General features: G+C 49.3%; 1 pseudogene; it reads left to right on the top strand.

Moving 5' to 3' along the window:
- Positions 1-257: 257 nt before the first annotated feature.
- LOC132574408 (zinc finger protein 420-like) lies at positions 258-12,310 on the top strand (annotated as a pseudogene).
- The last annotated feature ends 5,399 nt before the right edge of the window (positions 12,311-17,709 follow it).

Here is a 17,709-nt window from a genome sequence, read left to right as displayed (position 1 = left end):
AGCGGGAAGCCTGATCCTTGGCCCCCTTGGCCCAGTGCTCCAGCCTGCCTCATGCTGCTCCTAATAAAGAGCTGGGGTTTCACTGCCGCCTCGCCTCTTCCGTGCCTGGAACCCCCTGCATTGCAGCTTCCCTGGGTGCAGAGCAGGCCTGGGAGGTGGAGGGGGTGGGGGTCCCCTGAGCTGGGGTTTTGTTGTGCGTGGCTGGCTCCTGCTCAGTCACTCCTGTTGTTCTTTTGTCTTTGATTTAGAACTTCCAGGTGAGGCCTGGAGTCTCCTGGGATAAGTGAACTCAAGGCAACCTCGACCAGGTCACCGGGAGAAAATGGCTGCTTTGAAAGGCGGACCCCGCGGCATCCTCCCCCCCTGAAGACCAGGCTCCACCCTCAAAATGTCCAGGTATTTCCCAGCCTGCAGCTGGAAACCCTTGAGAATGCATTTATCATAATCTTCATCCTTATCTAAAACAGCCCTCTGCTCACGACCTGAGTTTGATCCCGACGGAAGCTGGATTCAGGTAGCCGGCCCAAGGTTGACTCAGCCTTCCACCCTTCCGAAGTTGGTAAAATGAATCCCCAGCTTGCTGGGGGAAAGTGTAAAAGACTGGGGAAGGCAATGGCAAACCGCCCCATAGAAAGTCTGCCGTGAAAACGTTGTGAGAGCAACGTCACCCCAGAGTCGGAAACGACTGGTGCTTGCACAGGAGACCTTTCCTTTTCCTTTTTGAAAACAAAATAAAAATCTATTTATGAAAAGTTCAGCAGAAGGAAGGCTGAGGGAGAGACGATTAGAATCTGTCTATTTAAGAAGATGATCTTGGATTTATATCCCGCCCTGTCCTCTGAATCTCAGACTCTCAGAGCGGCTCACAATCTCCTTTCCCTTCCTCCCTACAACAGACACCCTGTGAGGTGGGTGGGGCTGAGAGGGCTCTCACAGCAGCTGCCCTTTCAAGGACAGAGTCTCAGAACGGCCTACAATCTCCTTTCCCTTCCTTCCCACAACAGACATCCTGTGAGGTGGGTGGGGCTGAGTGGGCTCTCACAGCAGCTGCGCTTTCAAGGACAACTCTGAGATAGCTATGATTAACCCAAACAGGAGTGGCTCTAGGGCGAATAGCGCCCTAGGCAGACCCCCCCCGGCGCAGCATTCCCCCCCCCCCACTGCAGCGCTCTGCTCGCCTGCCTCCGTCACGGTGACAGTGCTCCGCTCCCTCCCTTCCCCCTGCTCGCCACAGCTAAAAGTAAGTTCTGCCAGCTTCGCAGCCTGCACCTGCGCGTTTTCTTAAGAGCAGGGAGAAGGGAGTGAGGGGAGCATCGCCACCATAGTGGTGGCAGCGGGCAAGTGGAGTGGCAGTGGGCCGGAGGGGACTAGCGGCGGTGGGGGGTGGGCGGAGGGAGGCAAACTAAGCACTTGCCTTCATCCATCCCAAAAATGCCTCCAGACACCTATTCACAGTTCCTGGGACCTCCTCAACGTCCCTCTGTTCAGGCTCTGAAAATCGTCTCCTCCCAAGCGGTGATTTTCCTCTCCTCTTTCTGTTGTTTTATTCCCACCTTGTTTAACAGAAGCTTCAATCCGCCTTCGTCCTTCTGACACTTTAGGCTGGATGGGTCACCTGTCAATGCCCACCCTGCTGTGTGGACGGGGGGGAGGGGGCTTGGGAAGGTGAAGAGAGGGGCTGTTCTGGGCCCTGCCTGGTTTGAACCCCAAACCAGAGCCGTGGCTTGCAGCTAGTTATGCCCCTTTGCCACTGAGCAGGAAATCAGCATACAACGTAATACAGATGCTTAATAGATGCAAGGACCAAACAGGAAGAATTAACTTTGTTGACGTGTTCACCATTTGTTTGATTTAATTCTGGGGGGGGGGGACATAGAGAAGCAAATACATATATCAAAATTGGAGATTGATGTGCAAATGTAGCTTTCTTAATTTTGGAATGTTGAGAGTAATTAACTGAGCCCCTGTGGTTACATTTATCATGATATCTAGTCCTGCAACTGCACTGAGAGTTTCCTTCTAGTTGAGAGCCATGAGGAGCTGGTTTTCAGCCTCCCCCAAAGACATGTTTACTGCAGATCTAACCAAGTGAACCCCACAGTGCAAAGGGGGACCCCCGTGGCTTTTGAAACAGGTACTTTTGCCTAACCCTTCAGGTCTATTGAAGAGAAACAGACAATGGTTAAAGGGTCACCAGTCCCCCTGGTCCTTTTGAGGCTCCAGTTTCCCTTAAGAATTAACCCCTCAGACAGATTGAACCAATGTAATGAGAGGCTAAGCTTGTAACATCCTTAAAGAGCCCAACAGAGACAGTTAACTTTTCGAAAGAACAAAGCAGGCATATCTAAAACAGCTTGGTATGTCATTTAAGAATATTGTATTAAACCGGGTCTCCAAACCACAGGGAGCACTTTAGTTTTGATCTACCAGGGCAATTCTGGTGTTTTAATAGATTTATTGAATTTTCAGGTGAAAGGGAATGGGGAAGGGACAGGGAAGGAAAGGGAAAAGGGTAGGGTACATGAATTAAAATTTTGTAGTGTTTCTACTTATACATTGTTCATTTTGTATCATCATCAGTATCAGTCATTTTATAATATTCTCTGCAAATACTTCTTATCATTCAGTAATACAATCATTAACATCTCTTAAAGCTCCTACTAAGACAAGAATATAATTTTACCCGGCAGTAGTTATCATAAATTACCTTATTATCTTATTTTGGAAGTTTATTTATTATAACGTAACCCGTTATATAGTGGTTTCCATAATTTCTTAGTTTCACAGAGATTGGCATCTCTCAGTCTGGCAGATAGTATGTCTATGTCTGCAAAGTATAAAAGCTTAGATAATAACTCCTCTTTTCTTGGTATTTCGTGTAGTTTCCAGTATTTGGCATAGATTATTCTAGCTGTAGTCACTGCGTATATTAAGGGCTCCCTGTGGTTGGAGACCCGGTCTGTCTGGAATGATCTTCTGGTAGTTGTGGCAGAATTTATTTTGGGTTGGTCCTCTTTATGATCTTAAACATACTCTTAAATATACTCTTAAATAAACAGTAGAATGTTTAATAAAAAAACTCTGGTTGAAATCTAATTTGTATTTTCAAGATCTTCTGTAGTAGATTGTGTACCATCTTCCAATAAGATTTGGTTCTGTCACATAGCCACCATACATGGTAAAAAGTTCCAGTTGTATTCTTGCATTTCCAACACTTATTTGACATATTTTGGTACATTTTTGCTAATTTGTCTGGAGTTAAGTGCCATCTATAAAACATTTTACAGATATTTTATTTTAAGTTCATTGATCTCGTCATTTTTATATTACATTTCCACACTTTCTCCCAGGCTTCTAAGTCTATATTATGTCCCAAGGTCTGGGCCCACTTATTCATGCAGTTTTTTGAATATCTCATCTTGCATCTTTAACTTTAAGAGAAAATTATAAAATTAGTTATTTGCTTAGTTTCTTGTCCAAATACTATCTTATCGAAAGGTGATTGATCTTTGGCAAAGCCTATCATTTTATCTTTTGGAAATCTGGATTTGATTTGTAACTTCGTCCACCAGTCTAGTACAATCTCTTGTTGGCTTAATTCATCATCCATCTTTAATTCATCTATGTCAGAAAAAAAGGAGTCATATCTCCATATTTTTTGGAAGTCCAGCAGATTCCATTGCGTAAATGCTTCTACCAGGGCAATTCTCATTCGCTTTCCATGTGACATGTTACTGTCTCTGAATCTCCTTACAGTCAAGTGACGAAAGGCATCTTGACCCAGTCAGAGGTGACTCAAGACAAACGGAGGGAGATGGAAGAGCAGGACCCAGAAGGAGCTGCAGCTGGCAAGACAGCAAGCAAAGGCCCCCCTCCCACCCGAGCTGGGAGTGGTGGTGAAGGCTGGGAAAGCCCCGTGCCAGAGACATCTTCTCAGGTCACGGAGAACTCAGAGGTGCATGGCCAACACTTCCGGCAGTTCCAGCAGCTTGAGGCTGATGGGCCCCGAGAGGTTTGCAGTCGGCTCCATCGACTCTGCAGCCACTGGCTGAAGCCAGAGAGGAACTCCAAGAAGCAGATGGTGGAGCTGGTAATCTTGGAGAGGTTCCTAGCCCTCCTGCCCCAGGAAATGCAGTGCTGGGTCAGGGAATGTGGGCCGGAGACCAGTTCCCAGGCCGTGGCCTTGGCTGAAGGTTTCCTCCTGAGTCAGGCCGAGGAGAAGAGGCAGGCAGAGCAGGTGAGGGGGTTTCCTCCAGCTGTGTCCAATTCAAACAATGATATCAGACCTCATCCTAAAGTTTCCCTGAGAGATATTTGCCCAAGTGTTAATCATCCAAATGGAAGCTTTAACAGCCTCCTTCAGCAGCCTCCTCTTCTAGAGAATCTAGTTATGTCTCTAGATAGCTCACCGGGTCTGCTGATAGAAGAGCGCAGAGTCTGGGAGTGGGGCAGGATCCGTTGCTTGGTCTCTTCTCCGTTCCATCTCTTCCCCTTCTCACTCGCTGCTCTTTCAGATGTGGGGACCATCCATGGAGAGAGAAGCTCCATTCCCTGAGGCAGAACGAGGTTCCTTGGAGGAAGGGCAGAGGGCGCAGGCCCAGGAGGGTGCCCAAGATGCCCTCTCTTGTGGTAAGGGCTCCTTTTGCCTGTTTACACTTGGGGCCCTCCCTGAATGTGATGGTTGGAGAGTGCAGGCCTGGAAAAGAATCCAGTACTTCTTCACAGAACAGACAGCACTGAATGTCCACTGACTGTGATTCTTATTGAAGGGGATTAGACAAATTCATAGCAGGCAATTCCTCCCTTTAATGAACATAAGAACAGAAGAGAAGCCATCTTGGATCAGGCCAGTGGCCCATCCAGTCCAACACTCTGTCCTAAAGTGGCCAAAAAAAGGAAGTGCCATTAGAGCATTCCTGTCTCACCTTCCTTCCATAGGAGGAACTCAGGGTGGCTCCAAAAAGAAAAAATCAGACAAACCTGTTCAGAGCTATTCATCTGGGTGAATAAAGGGAGCCTCTGCCTTCTGGGGCAGCACTGAACGCTGAAAACCAGTTCTTAAGGGCCAAATAACCATGCGGAAATTTAGCTTTGGGCTCTCTCTTATAGGGGCACCTGGCAGGCCCTGTAGGAAGTAGGGTGCTGCAGGAGCGATGACCGGCTGTGCCCTCAAACCCCAGGAGATCCGGGGAGGGTCTTGGTGTGAAGTTTGGCTCTGATACTACCCTAGATTCTCCAGGAGCTCTTAAGTGAAGTCTGTGTTTTGGGCTGAATGTAGTGGAGACATGTCGTTTGATGTCATTTCCACCCCCAGTCCAGACTGAAGGGCCCACTGCCCGCTGGCAGGAGAAGGGGATTCCTGGCCGTTTGGTCTGATCCAGCAGGGATGCTGCAACCTTTGGAACTCCAGAGTTCACAGGGAACATTTCAGGTCTCACAGAAGCCTGGAATATGTTGGCAGCATTCATCACCCCCTGAGGCTAATGGGCACTTCTCTTCTGCCTCTCCCAGAATTTCATAAAAAGGGTGAAACAATGTGTGGGACACAGTGAGAGGGCTTCTAGTGTCCTGGCCCCACTGATGGGCCTCCTGATGGCACCTGGGGGTTTTTGGCCCCTGTGTGACACAGAGAGTGCTGGACTGGATGGACCGTTGGCGTGATCCAACGTGGCTTCTCTTATGCTCTTATGAGTACTTCTCTTTGGCCTTTCCCAGAATTTAGTAAAAAGGGTGAAAGGTTGTGCTGAGTGTACACAGAGCAAGGTTTCCAACTTCTGGGAAGGGAGTGTGTGAAGTGAGGAACAAACAAGCAAATGGAATAGGAAGTCACAACAAACACCCTTCCTCCTTTCTCTTCCTAACAGGCAGTGGAGAGATGCTGTTGAGTCATTCCAGAGGTGTGGAAACATCTGCTTTACCTCCAGTCCAGGTGGGAATGAGCAGGGGACAGCCTGGGTTCCCCCCTCCTTTCTCAGGGGTGTTTTTGCTCCTGCAGTTTCTACAGTGGTCCAGGTGAGAGAGGCTCTGAATACCACTACTTTGACCTATGCCAAGACGTACATCCTGTTCCATCCCAGACTGTTCCCTTCCAGTGTGCAGTCTCTGTTTGGCATGATCTCTGATGAGGGAATCTGCTTTTTCTTCCAGTGCCCCTTTTCCTTTGAAGAGGTGTCTGTCTGTTTCACCCCAGCAGAATGGGACCTACTTGATCCAGGCCAGAAAGCTCTCTACAGGGAAGTCATGCAGGAGAACTATTGGAGCGTCATCTCTCTGGGTAAGGAAGATCTCCCACAAGTGCCAAAGGTGTGAATTGCTACCCCTGGGATGATGCATGGATCAAACTGTTGAACAGCAATGCATCAAGCTGTGGTTGCAGAGTTTAGCAGAATAACTTGTCGCTTCCATAACATGCAGGCTCCCAGCAGTAGGTTTTATAGGCCCTTCCTAACAAGGCCTTGTCAGCAGACAGCTGCTTGGGAGTCCTGCTGCAGTGACTGCAAGCTTTCGCCAGGAAGGAACTGGCAGTGGGCCAGGAGAGGTGCACTCTGCCTCCTCGCTTGCAGCTCCCATCTTAGCTTCTGTCTCAGATACTCAAAGGGTGCAGGTAAGCCTGGTGGACTGGTTTTAGAATCTGCATCCCAGGCAATCTGGACCTGGCATTACAAGCCTTGGTATATCTTGGCTCAAGCTGAGTCAACTGAAGTCTCAGTGGCCCGGGAAGGGAGATCCCTTTGCCGGCTTTTGACGGGGTACCGTTGATACCGGCCCTGAAGGTCAAGAGCCCGGGAGTGCTGCTGGAGTCCTCTCTGACTATGGAGGCCCAGGTTGCAGCCCCTATCAAATCCACCTTCTTCCATCTGCAGCTGGTACGGCAGTTGGCCCCTTTTTTGGAGCGTAGCAACTTAGCAATGGTGATCCATGCCCACGGTAACCTCAAGAATAGACTACTGTAATGCCCTTGATATGGGGCTGCCCTTGACTCTGATCCAGAAATTACATCTAGTGCAGAATGCTGCAGCGTGGTTGTTAATGGGGCTCCCTCAACAGGAGCACATTAAATCACTGCTGAAAGAGCTGCACTGGCTGCCTATCATGTTCCGAATCCCTTTCAAGGTGCTGGTATTGACCTTTTAAGCCCTATATTGTCGGGGGCCTGTTTGTGTATGGGACCGCTTTTCCCTAAATGTTCCCCAGGGAGCATTGTGTTCGGGAGTTCAAAATCTCCTCTCCATCCCCAGACCAAGGGAGACCAGACTGAACTCTACAAGGGCCGGGGCCTTCTCGGTGGTAGTGCCGGTGAGGTGGAACACCCGCCCAGAGGCCATAAGGGCCCTGCAGGATATTTCCCATTTCCGCAGGGCCTGCAAAACAGAATTATTTCAGTTGGCCTATAATGTCTTGATGGGAGAGGGCTGCCCCTTCAACAGAGGCTGAGGAATTGGAGACCACAAGAAGTACCACTGTCAGCTAAAAGTCGCAATGAAAGAACTAGATTGCCTGCTGAAGAAAGTTCTGATCCCGCCCATCTAATTTCTTCTGAATAGCACCACAATGTTGTTTTAAAAGATTTCAATATTGTCTAAGTTTAATGATTTTGGAATTGTAATTTCTGGTTAATTGTTAGCTGCCCTGAGTCCGCTTGTGGAGAGGAAGGAAGCCTGTTCCACTGTAGAACTGCTCTTAATTGTCAGGAAGTTCTTCCTAATTTTGAGTGGAAACTCTTCTGATTTAATTTCAACCCACTGGTTTGGGTCCTACCTTCCGGGGCCGCAGAAAACAATTATTCACTATCCTCTATATGACACCCCTTCACATACTTGACAATAGCTATTATATCACTTAGTCATCTCCTCTCTAGACTAAACATAGCCAGATCCTTCAGCCTTCCTCATAGGCCTTGGTCTCCAGACCCCTCACCATTGTAGGATCATGGAGCTGGAAGGGGCCAAACAGTGAACAGCCCTTGTTCAATGCAGGATCAGTCTAAAGCATGCCTGACAAGTGTTTGTCCAGCCACTGCTTAAAGACTGCCACTGAGGGGGCGTTCACCACCTCCCTAGGTAGCCAGTTCCACTGTTGAACAACTCTTACTGTAAAAAAGTTTCCCCTTATATCCAGCAGGTACATTCCTACCCTCCATTTGAACCCATTATTACAAGTCCTCTCTTCTGCTGCCAAGAGGAGCAGCTCCCCACCTTCCTCTAAGTGACAGCCCTTGAAATACTTAAAGAGAACAATCATGTCTCCCCTCAACCTCCTCTTCTCCAGACTGAAGATTCCCAAGTCCTTTCTTAATCACTTGAGCCTCACCTGCTGCATCAGGGCTGGGTGGTGGCTCTGGATCAGTTGGTGGTGGTGAGTCTTGGTCAGCCTGCAGCTCATCAGCCTCTTTCCTGCTTCTGCTGACTCAGGGCCAGCCATGCGTGACTCCCCTTCTCCTGAGGAGTCCTCCTCCCCTGAGGACTTCATACTGAGCTCAGGCTGGCCAAGAACTGGGATGCTCAGAAAGATTCTGGAAGGGGCTAGTTCCTGATTTCTCTTTTCATAACATTTACAACACACCCATTGCTTTCGATAGAATTACAAACATCCCATTTAACTGTGATTTGGAAATGATCTTGTCAAGACCCCAAGCCTGGGTCCCCAGTCTTGGCACCTGAACATCACCCAGTTCAGTGGGTTCACACTGGTAAGGCAGACCCTTTTATAATATAGAAAGATTGATGAAGGATTTGAAAACAAGACATTACTAAAGAATGCAATTTCTACAGCGCAGGAACAGAAAACCATGGAAAGCTCACTGTTCTGTCTTATACATGAAATACCTGGTATTAGACAGTACTTCTTGTTACAGCATAAGTATTCCATCTGTAGCCTAAGGTATTCTACAAAAGAATTTCATCACAGTGAAGCAAGAAAATATCAAAGCATACTAGAATAGCATGAGCATAAAGTTTGCATGGCTTCTCTCTGGTCTCTACTAGTTTTATACTTTCTCTCCTTGCAGAGTCAGGTGATCCAAGAAATCCAATCAGGGTCCTCCCTGATGGAATTATCCAGAGGCTGTCAGAACACTCCCAATCCCCCCCTCCCTCCTAGTTACACAATGGGATACACAAAGGGTCTCACAATTAACCAATTACCACAGTCTTGAGTCTGGCCCTGAAAATAATAAGGATGTTAGTGACAGGGAGAGTCAAATCATTAACACCTGCAGGTCAGACCAGGCCACAAAATTCACGTAAACCCTGTGCTTTGCCTCACAGATCTGTCCCCCTTATACTAGTTGAGATTGTAGGCTACGATCTTGACTGTGGGTCCATCCTTCCAGTAGAATTTGTACTATTGAATTTCTTCCCATCCTCATAAAATAATGCTCTCTCTCTCCCTCCCTCTCTCCCTTCCCCTGTCAAAGAAGAAGGGATAAGAGAGACTTTTATGGAGAAAGACAATGATTTCACATCTGAAGAAAGGCTGGAGAGTTTCTCAAGGGGATCCCAAGGACATACTTCCTTCCCAACTCAGCGGGCTGAGAGTGAGTATCCTTCACGGTTCTGTCAAGGGAACAGGCAAGGAGTAGCCATGGGTTTTTTTTTGATTCAGTTCTGAACAACATCTGGTTTGGTACAATCATGCAGCCTGCTGGGTAAGGAGGCAGAAAGGGAGGCCTTCATGGAACTGGGATTTAGAAGGATATGGCCTGTCCGGAAGAGGTCAGTTTTAGCAAAACCAGTCATTGCTGTGAACATGCTCATCATTTAAATAAACCTTATTTGAATAATACCACAGAGGTGGACTGAGGGACTGCTGCACAGAATCTGACAACAGATCCCTCTGCTGAAATGCTGGTGTTGGCTGACAGCTGAATTGAGTCTGGAGTTGGGGTGTTAATTGGCATGACAAGCTCAGCCGTGGCTCTTGAGGGGATGAGGTATTCTTAAATACTAGACATTCTGGGGAAAGGTGGGAGGAGGTTAAGATCAGGGAAGCTGGAAGAAACTGAAGAGCCATCAGTCACAAAGAAGTTTTTGGACATTACCTGCCCTCCCAGGTGTTAATGGGAGCTCTCTCTTTATTCCTGCAGAGGATGATCAGAGAAATGAGGAGGGTGGGGAACTTCTCCAGCACTTGCCAGATCAAGATCAAGACTTGAAAGAAAACAAAAGATATCGAAGCAGACCTAAGAGAAAGGAAGGCAGCTGTAAGCTTGAGAAGAGGAAAGAAAAAAGGATTAATGTACATTTTCCAAATCAGAGAATAATTAAGGCATGTACATCCAGTCAGTATAGAAAGTACTTCAAAAATAGATCACAGCTCCTTGTGCAACAAAGAGGACACAAAGGCAAGAAACCTTCTGAATATTCAGAGTGTGGAAAGATATTCAGTCACAGTGGCACTCTTCAACGGCATCAAAGAACTCACACTGGGGAGAAACGTTTTGAATGCTCAGAGTGTGGAAAGAGATTCAGTCACAGAGGCACTCTTCGATACCATCTAAGAACCCACACAGGGGAGAAACCTTTTGAATGTTCAGAGTGTGGGAAGAGATTCAGTCAGAGTGGCCAGCTTAAACAGCATCAGAGAACCCACACAGGGGAGAAACCTTTTGAATGCTCAGAATGTGGAAAGAAATTCAGTGACCGTGGCAGTCTTCGACTCCATCTAAGAACCCACACAGGGGAGAAACCTTTTGAATGCTCAGAATGTGGAAAGAGATTCAGTGCCCGTGGCAATCTTCGACACCATCTAAGAACCCACACAGGGGAGAAACCTTTTGAATGTTCAGAGTGTGGAAAGAGATTCTGTCGGAGTGGCCATCTAAAACTGCACCAGAGAACCCACACAGGAGAGAAACCTTTTGAATGTTCAGAGTGTGGGAAGAGATTCAGTCGGATTGGCCATCTTCAACTGCATCAGAGAACCCACACAGGGGAGAAACCTTTTGAATGCTCAGAATGTGGAAAGAAATTCAGTTACCATAGCAGTCTTCGACACCATCTAAGAACCCACACAGGGGAGAAACCTTTTGAATGTTCAGAGTGTGGGATGAGATTCAGTCTGAGTGGCACTCTTCAACTGCATCAAAGAACTCACACAGGGGAAAAACCTTTTGAATGTTTTGAGTGCGGAAAGAGATTCAGTCAGAGTAGCCCTCTTCAGCAGCATCAAAGAACTCACACAGGAGAGAAACCATTTGAATGCTCAGAATGTGGAAAGAAATTCAGTGACCTTGGTAGTCTTCGACACCATCTAAGAACCCACACAGGGGAGAAACCTTTTGAATGTTCAGAGTGTGGGAAGAGATTCAGTCAGAGTGGCAATCTTCACCAGCACCGGAGGATCCACACAGGGGAGAAACCTTTTGAATGCTCAGAATGTGGAAAAAAATTCAGTGTCCGTGTTAGTCTTCGACGCCATCTAAGAACCCACATAGGGGAGAAACTTTTTGAATGTTCAGAGTGTGGGAAGAGATTCAGTCAGATTGGCCATCTTCAACTGCATGAGAGAACCCACACGGGAGAAACCTTTTGAATGCGCAGAATGTGGAAAGAAATTCAGTGGCCATGGCAATCTTCGACACCATCTAAGAACCCACACAGGGGAGAAACCTTTTGCATGTTCAGAGTGTGGGAAGAGATTCAGTCGGAGTGGCCATCTTCAACTGCATCAGAGAACCCACACAGGGGATGAACCTTTTGAATGCTCGGAATGTGGAAAGAAATTCAGTGACCATAGCAGTCTTCGACACCATCTAAAAACCCACATAGGGGAGAAACCTTTTGAATGCTCAGAGTGTGGAAAGAGATTCAGTCACAGCGCCCATCTTCAGCTACATCAGAGAACCCACACAGGGTAGAAACCTTTTGAATGCTCAGAGTGTGGAAAGAAATTCAGTCAGAGTGGCAATCTAGAACTGCATCAGAGAACCCACACAGGGGAGAAACCTTTTGAATGCTCAGAGTGTGGAAAGAGATTCAGTCACAGAGGCCATCTTCAGCTGCATCAGAGAGCCCACACAGGGGAGAAACCTTTTGAATGCTCAGAGTGTGGGAAGAGATACAGTGAGAGTGGCAAACTAAAACGGCATCAGAGAACCCACACAGGGGAGAAACCTTTTGAATGTTCAGAGTGTGGAAAGAGATTCCGTCAGAGTGGCAATCTAAAACTGCATCAGAGAACCCACACAGGGGAGAAACCTTTTGCATGCTCAGAGTGTGGGAAGAGTTTCAGTCTCAGTGGCACTCTAAAACTGCATCAGCAAACGCACACAAGGGAGAGCCCTTTTGAACATTCAGAGTGTGGAAAGTGATTTAGTCGGAGTGGCCATCACGAACTGCATCAATAGAATCCATACGGGGAGAAATCTTTTACTTGCTCAGAGTAAGAGATTCTGTTGGAGTGGCACTCTTCAGCTGCACCAGACAATCCACGCAGTGGGAAAACTTCTTTGAATGCTCAGAAAGTGGAAAGAGATTCAGTTGGCATGGATATCTTTGACAGTATCTAAGAATCTACATGAGAAACTGTGTAATGGCTTAGCCCATCAGAAGAGCTCTTTTAGAAAGCTTGAATGTACACAGAAATTTTATGCTAAATAGGACGAAATGTTAAAAATGCTCAGACTATGGCAGGAACATTAGCCATGTTTGCAGTCCTCAAACACATCCCAATATCCCACATGCTGTTAAAGGGACAGCACACTTCCCCTCCAGCCATTTGGCAACCCTAGATTAAGTGTTTATGAATCAGAAAACTGCTAAGGAAAAGTCAGAGCTTGTGGAGAAATGCCATCTTAGTTCATGAGGATGCTTGGTTGAAAGGGAACATGAAACTGCCAGGCAGGCTGCGGCCTAGTCTTCCCTTTACTCCCCCCCCCTCCCTTCCGGAGTTAAACCATCGACTCGTGGAGGAAAGCCTCCTAGAGAGGCAGGAAGTTCTTTTGTTTGCTCCTTATTTGAATTAGAGGGGAACAGGCAGTCTGCAGCTGGCGCTCAAAAGAAAGAGGTGGCCAGTGTGGGGCTGCTGCTTCTGGGAGGGGCCTACTCAAGAGAAAAAGGACCCCAGGCAGGCAGACCGAGTAAGACATCCCCAAGGAAAGGCAAGTTTAGCCCAGGAACGGTAGGATGCGTTTAAATCAACCTTTTATTTGTTGTGCTGTGCTGTGCGGAACGTTTACATGCAACTGTTTTTGTTTTGTTTTTCTTTTCTTTCCTTTTTCTCTTTTAATTAAATATTTTTACTATTTTGAATGCTGGCAGTCAAACTCTGTACCACATAGATCCCGACCGCTTAGACCACGCTGCTTTATAAAGGGGGCCCCGGGGAAGGGGGAAGGCATGCAGTTGGATAAGGTGCCAATCCTCCAGGGGTTCCCCGAAGAAGTGCTGTGGTCTCTGTGACACCCAAGTACAGGGTGGCAGAGGACCTTGAGGCCTGGCCTCTGAGCTGGAGAGGGGAATTGGGAGTCCTGTTCCTCTCAATCTGAACCCCTAGACTGAGCAGGTGGTGGCAGCAAGCCCAAGTGGCCGGAGGAGAAATAGCTCCCTCCAGGAGTTGGCGACTCAACAGGGAGTTGACGGGACCGGGTCTGAAGGCAGAATCGGGCCGGTTCCGTCACAGAGCTCATTAAAGATGTTATCAGAGTTGCTTAATTCAGAAACTCCAGTTGGGGCAAAATGCCACAGCTCAGCTATTATGGGAGCTGGATGGGGCATGAATTGGATTCCCTTTCTACAGCCTCTCCACTGGCTGCCCATAAGTTATTGGGCTCAATTTAAAGTGTTGACTTACCCAGAAAGCCCTTCATGGCCCTGGACACTTGTATTTGCCAGACTGCCTCTCCCCCTCTGTGCCCCCACAACAGCTCTGCTCCTCTGGGTGAGGACTTCCGCAGGTGCCAGCCCTGGAAATGGGCAAAATCAACATCCACCCATACACCTGTTAGGGAACGACTTTTATTTTATTTTACTTTTTTATTTTGGTTAATTTATATTCCGCCCTTTCCCAAATGGACTCAGGGCGGATTACATTCAGATAAAACCAAGCAAATACAGTACAATAAAACCAGTAAAAAAGAGCAATACAACATAGTACAGTATTACAAAGGCGGGCGAGCTCATAGTGCAAGTTGGAGTGTAATCAGTGGCAATAGTTCAAATAACAGATCACTGTGGGGGAGGACAGCCGATGGTATAGGCAGTAAAGCAAAGGGCGTCCGCCTGCCTCAACCAAATGCCTGGTGGAACAGCTCCGTCTTACAGGCCCTACGGAAAGGTAACAAATCCGGTAGGGTCCATATCTCCACAGGGAGCTGATTCCACCAGGATGAGGCCAGGGCCCTGGTCAAGGCAAGACAGACGGCCTTTGGGCCAGGGATGACCAGAAGATGTTGATTGGCAGATCGCAACAGCCTTCGGGGCTTATATTTGTCATGAGCCCTGAGGAGAGGGAGCTGGAAGGGTTAACAGACCAGGAAGCCAAAGAAGCAACAGCTGGCCCATCAATCACTCTCCCCACATTCCAGGCTGTTGACAATCAGTCTCCTCCAAGCTCTCCCCTTCCCATCTCAAGAATGCAGGACCGCCTTTGGAAAAGATTCTCAGAACTAGGGTTGCCAAGTCGAACCCCAGAAATATCTGGGGGCTTTGGGGGTGGAGCCAGGAGACTTTGGGGGTGGAGCCAGGAGACACTGGGGTGGAGCTAGGGGGAGGGGGGGAAACAGCGCCGGGGAGCGTGGCGAGCCGCCCCGCAGCTGCCGCCTCTTTTCCGCTCGCCGTGCTGCTGCTCCGAGATGGGCTCAGCCTGAGCCCATCTCGGAGGAGGAGCCACGGCGAGCGGAGAAGAGCCGGCTGCGGCGCGGCAGCCTCTTCTCCGCTCGCCGTGGCTCCTCCTCCGAGATGGGCTCAGGCTGAGCCCATCTCGGAGCAGCAGCATGGCGAGCGGAGAAGAGGCCGCCGCACCGCAGCCGCCTCGCCCGCTCAGCCTCTGGAGTGGAAGCGGAGGGGGGGCATGGAGGCAGGCCGGGAGCGTGGCGAGCCGCAAGTCCGGGTCCTAGAAGGGCCCGGATTCGCGGTTCGCCATGCTCCTGGCCTGCCTCGCCCTCCCCTGCGCAGCTGCCGTCTCTTGGCTGCTCCTCCGAGATGGGCTCAGCCTGGGCCCATCTCGGAGGAGCAACTGCGGTGGGCGGGGAGGGGGCGGCAGCGGTGCGGCGGCCTCCGGGCGACTCGCCATGCTCCCCGGCGCCGTTTCCCTCCTCTCCCCCCGCTTCCATTTTTTTGGGGAGCGGGGGAAGAGGGTGGAAACCCTGGGTTCCCCGCCAGGGCGGGAGTGTTGGGAAGCCTACTCAGAACGCAGACACAAGGCGCGCCAATGCTTCCAGTCTCTTAGCCCCGAATACTAGGAGTATTACGGCCACCCAGGGAGCTGGCTGATTGAGGCTCCCATATAACTCACACCTGGGACTTGGCAACCTCGTGGAAGCAACAAGTCAATTCCCAGGCTTGCATCCATGCTCTTTCTTGATTCCAGTTCCTGACTGGTTAGAACTCCTTGGCACCCTGACCCTGGCTTTGGACACTGCTTCTGGTTTGCGATTTTGCTGTGGTGACAAGGCTCCTGTTTGATTTCCCGAAAGGGAAGGGAGGGCTCCATGGTCACAAGGTGTATTAGTGGCTGAGGTTGGTCCAGACGGCGAAGTGACAACTGTGGGGAAACTCTTTGTGTGTTTATAGCGCCCGGGATGCAGCCTCGATGCTTTGTGAAATCCTGAATAATTCTTCTCCAGGCCGCTTTGGCCAGGGATCCTGGAGGTTTTTGCCACCTTCTGGGCATGGAGCAGGGGTCACTGGGGATGTGTTGGTGGGGGAGGGAGGGATTTGTGAAGTTCCTGTGTTGTGCCGGGGGTTGGACTAGATGACCCTGGAAGCCCCTTCCAACTTTAGTTTTAAATGGTTTTATTAGGTTGACTGGGGAACCACCCCATAAAAAGTTGGAAACGACTGGTGCTTGAACAGGGGACTACCTTTACCATTATTAGGTTTTCAGGAAAAATAGGAATGGGGGGTACAAGGGAAGGGGAAAGGATGGGGTAAATGAAATGAAATCTTGTCACATTTGTACTTATGCATTATTCATTTCATATGCTCATAATCAACAAAGTGCTGGGGCATTCAGAAATCCTGATGAATTCTGTGTAGTTCCAAAGCTCAAAAGAATCAGCCAGAAGACCACTTCATATCTCACAGAAGAAGATGGTGTTTGATTTATATCCTGTCCTTCACTAGGATATAAATCCAAGGACTAGGAGTCTCAGAGTGGCTTACAACCTCCTTTCCCTTCCCGTCCCCACAACAGACTCCCCAAGAGGCAGGTATGGCTGAGAGAGGTCTGAGAGAACTGCTCTTGAGAGAACAGCTCTGAAAGAACTTGTGACTGCAATTTGGTTGCAGGTTCTTGCTGCCTCCACACCCATCCATACCTTTGCCCTGACCTGGACGGCCCACCTCATCCGATTGCTGAAGCTGAGCCGGCTCCACCTGGGAAGTCCAGGGTGGCCACGCAGAGCCAGGCGATGGCAAAGGCCCCCTGGAAGTCTCTGGCCTTGAAACCCAGCTGGGGTTGCCGGAAGGCAGCTGCAACCCGGAGGCACTTCTTGCCATGATCTGGATAGATCCGGCTGATCCCATCAGATCTCGCAAGCTCAGCAGGGTCAGCTCTGGTTAATGCTTGGCTGGGAGACCAGCAAGGAAGTCCGGGGTCACTCTGCGGAGGCAGGAAGTGGCAAACCACCTCTGTAGGTCTCCTGCCTTGAAAACCCTCCCGGGGTACCGTGAGTCACCTGTGCCTTGATGGCCCTTTCTACTATACAGACATTAATGCCAAAGACCTATTTTGCACGGGGGAAGTGCAGTGGCTCAGTGGTGGAGCCTCTGCTTGGCATACACAAAGACGTCCCTGCGAAGGACACAGGAGGTCAGCTCCTGTTGCCCTCTGGCCCATTTGGTCAAGTAATGAGGCAGCCTGGTAAATCTTATAAATAGGAACCGCTTTGGGGGTGGGGGAGAAAAACCCAGCTTGGGGGGGGGGGCTCAGGAACAGAGAATCTGATTTGCCTGCAGAAGAGCCCCAGTCCAGTCACCAGTCTAAAAGGTCTGGTGTATGAAAGAGAGCAGCTGCCAGTCAGAATGATGGGCACTCTTGAGAGATGAATGGTCCTTCAGCATGAAGCAGAGCGCCCCTCCCTCTTTCCAGGCCCAGAGATCCATGGCTCAGTGGTAGAGTATCCCTGGTTCAATCCCCAGCATCTCCTGTTAAACAGAACCCGCAGTGGGTGATGCGAAAGACCTCAGCCTGAGACCCTGCAGAGCTGCTGCCGTCTGAGCAGTCAACATTGACTGTGATGGACCCCAGGGCTGGGCGGCTGCCTGAGAGCATTGAGGACTAGCACCGTCTGTAGGCTGAAAGGAAAGCTGGGATTAGGAGAGGGGGGGCTGTGGCTCAGGGGCAGAGCATCTGCTTGGCATGCAGAAGGTCTCCTGTCCAAAGACTGCGGGGAGGGAGTGATGTGAAGGACCCCTGAGGCCCTGTGGAGGCCCTGCCAGTCTGAGTGGGCAATACTGGCCTGGATGAAGGGGGGGGGGAGTCTATTTTCGTGCAAGGCAGGTGGGGATCCACCGGAAGTGCAGGGGGCTTCCCGAGTTCTTCCCAGAA

This window comes from Heteronotia binoei, chromosome 6, assembly GCF_032191835.1.
Source record: "Heteronotia binoei isolate CCM8104 ecotype False Entrance Well chromosome 6, APGP_CSIRO_Hbin_v1, whole genome shotgun sequence".
Lineage (NCBI taxonomy): Eukaryota > Metazoa > Chordata > Lepidosauria > Squamata > Gekkonidae > Heteronotia > Heteronotia binoei.
The sequence above is the reverse complement of the archived record's forward strand: the minus strand, read 5'-3'. Positions and strand labels throughout refer to the sequence as shown.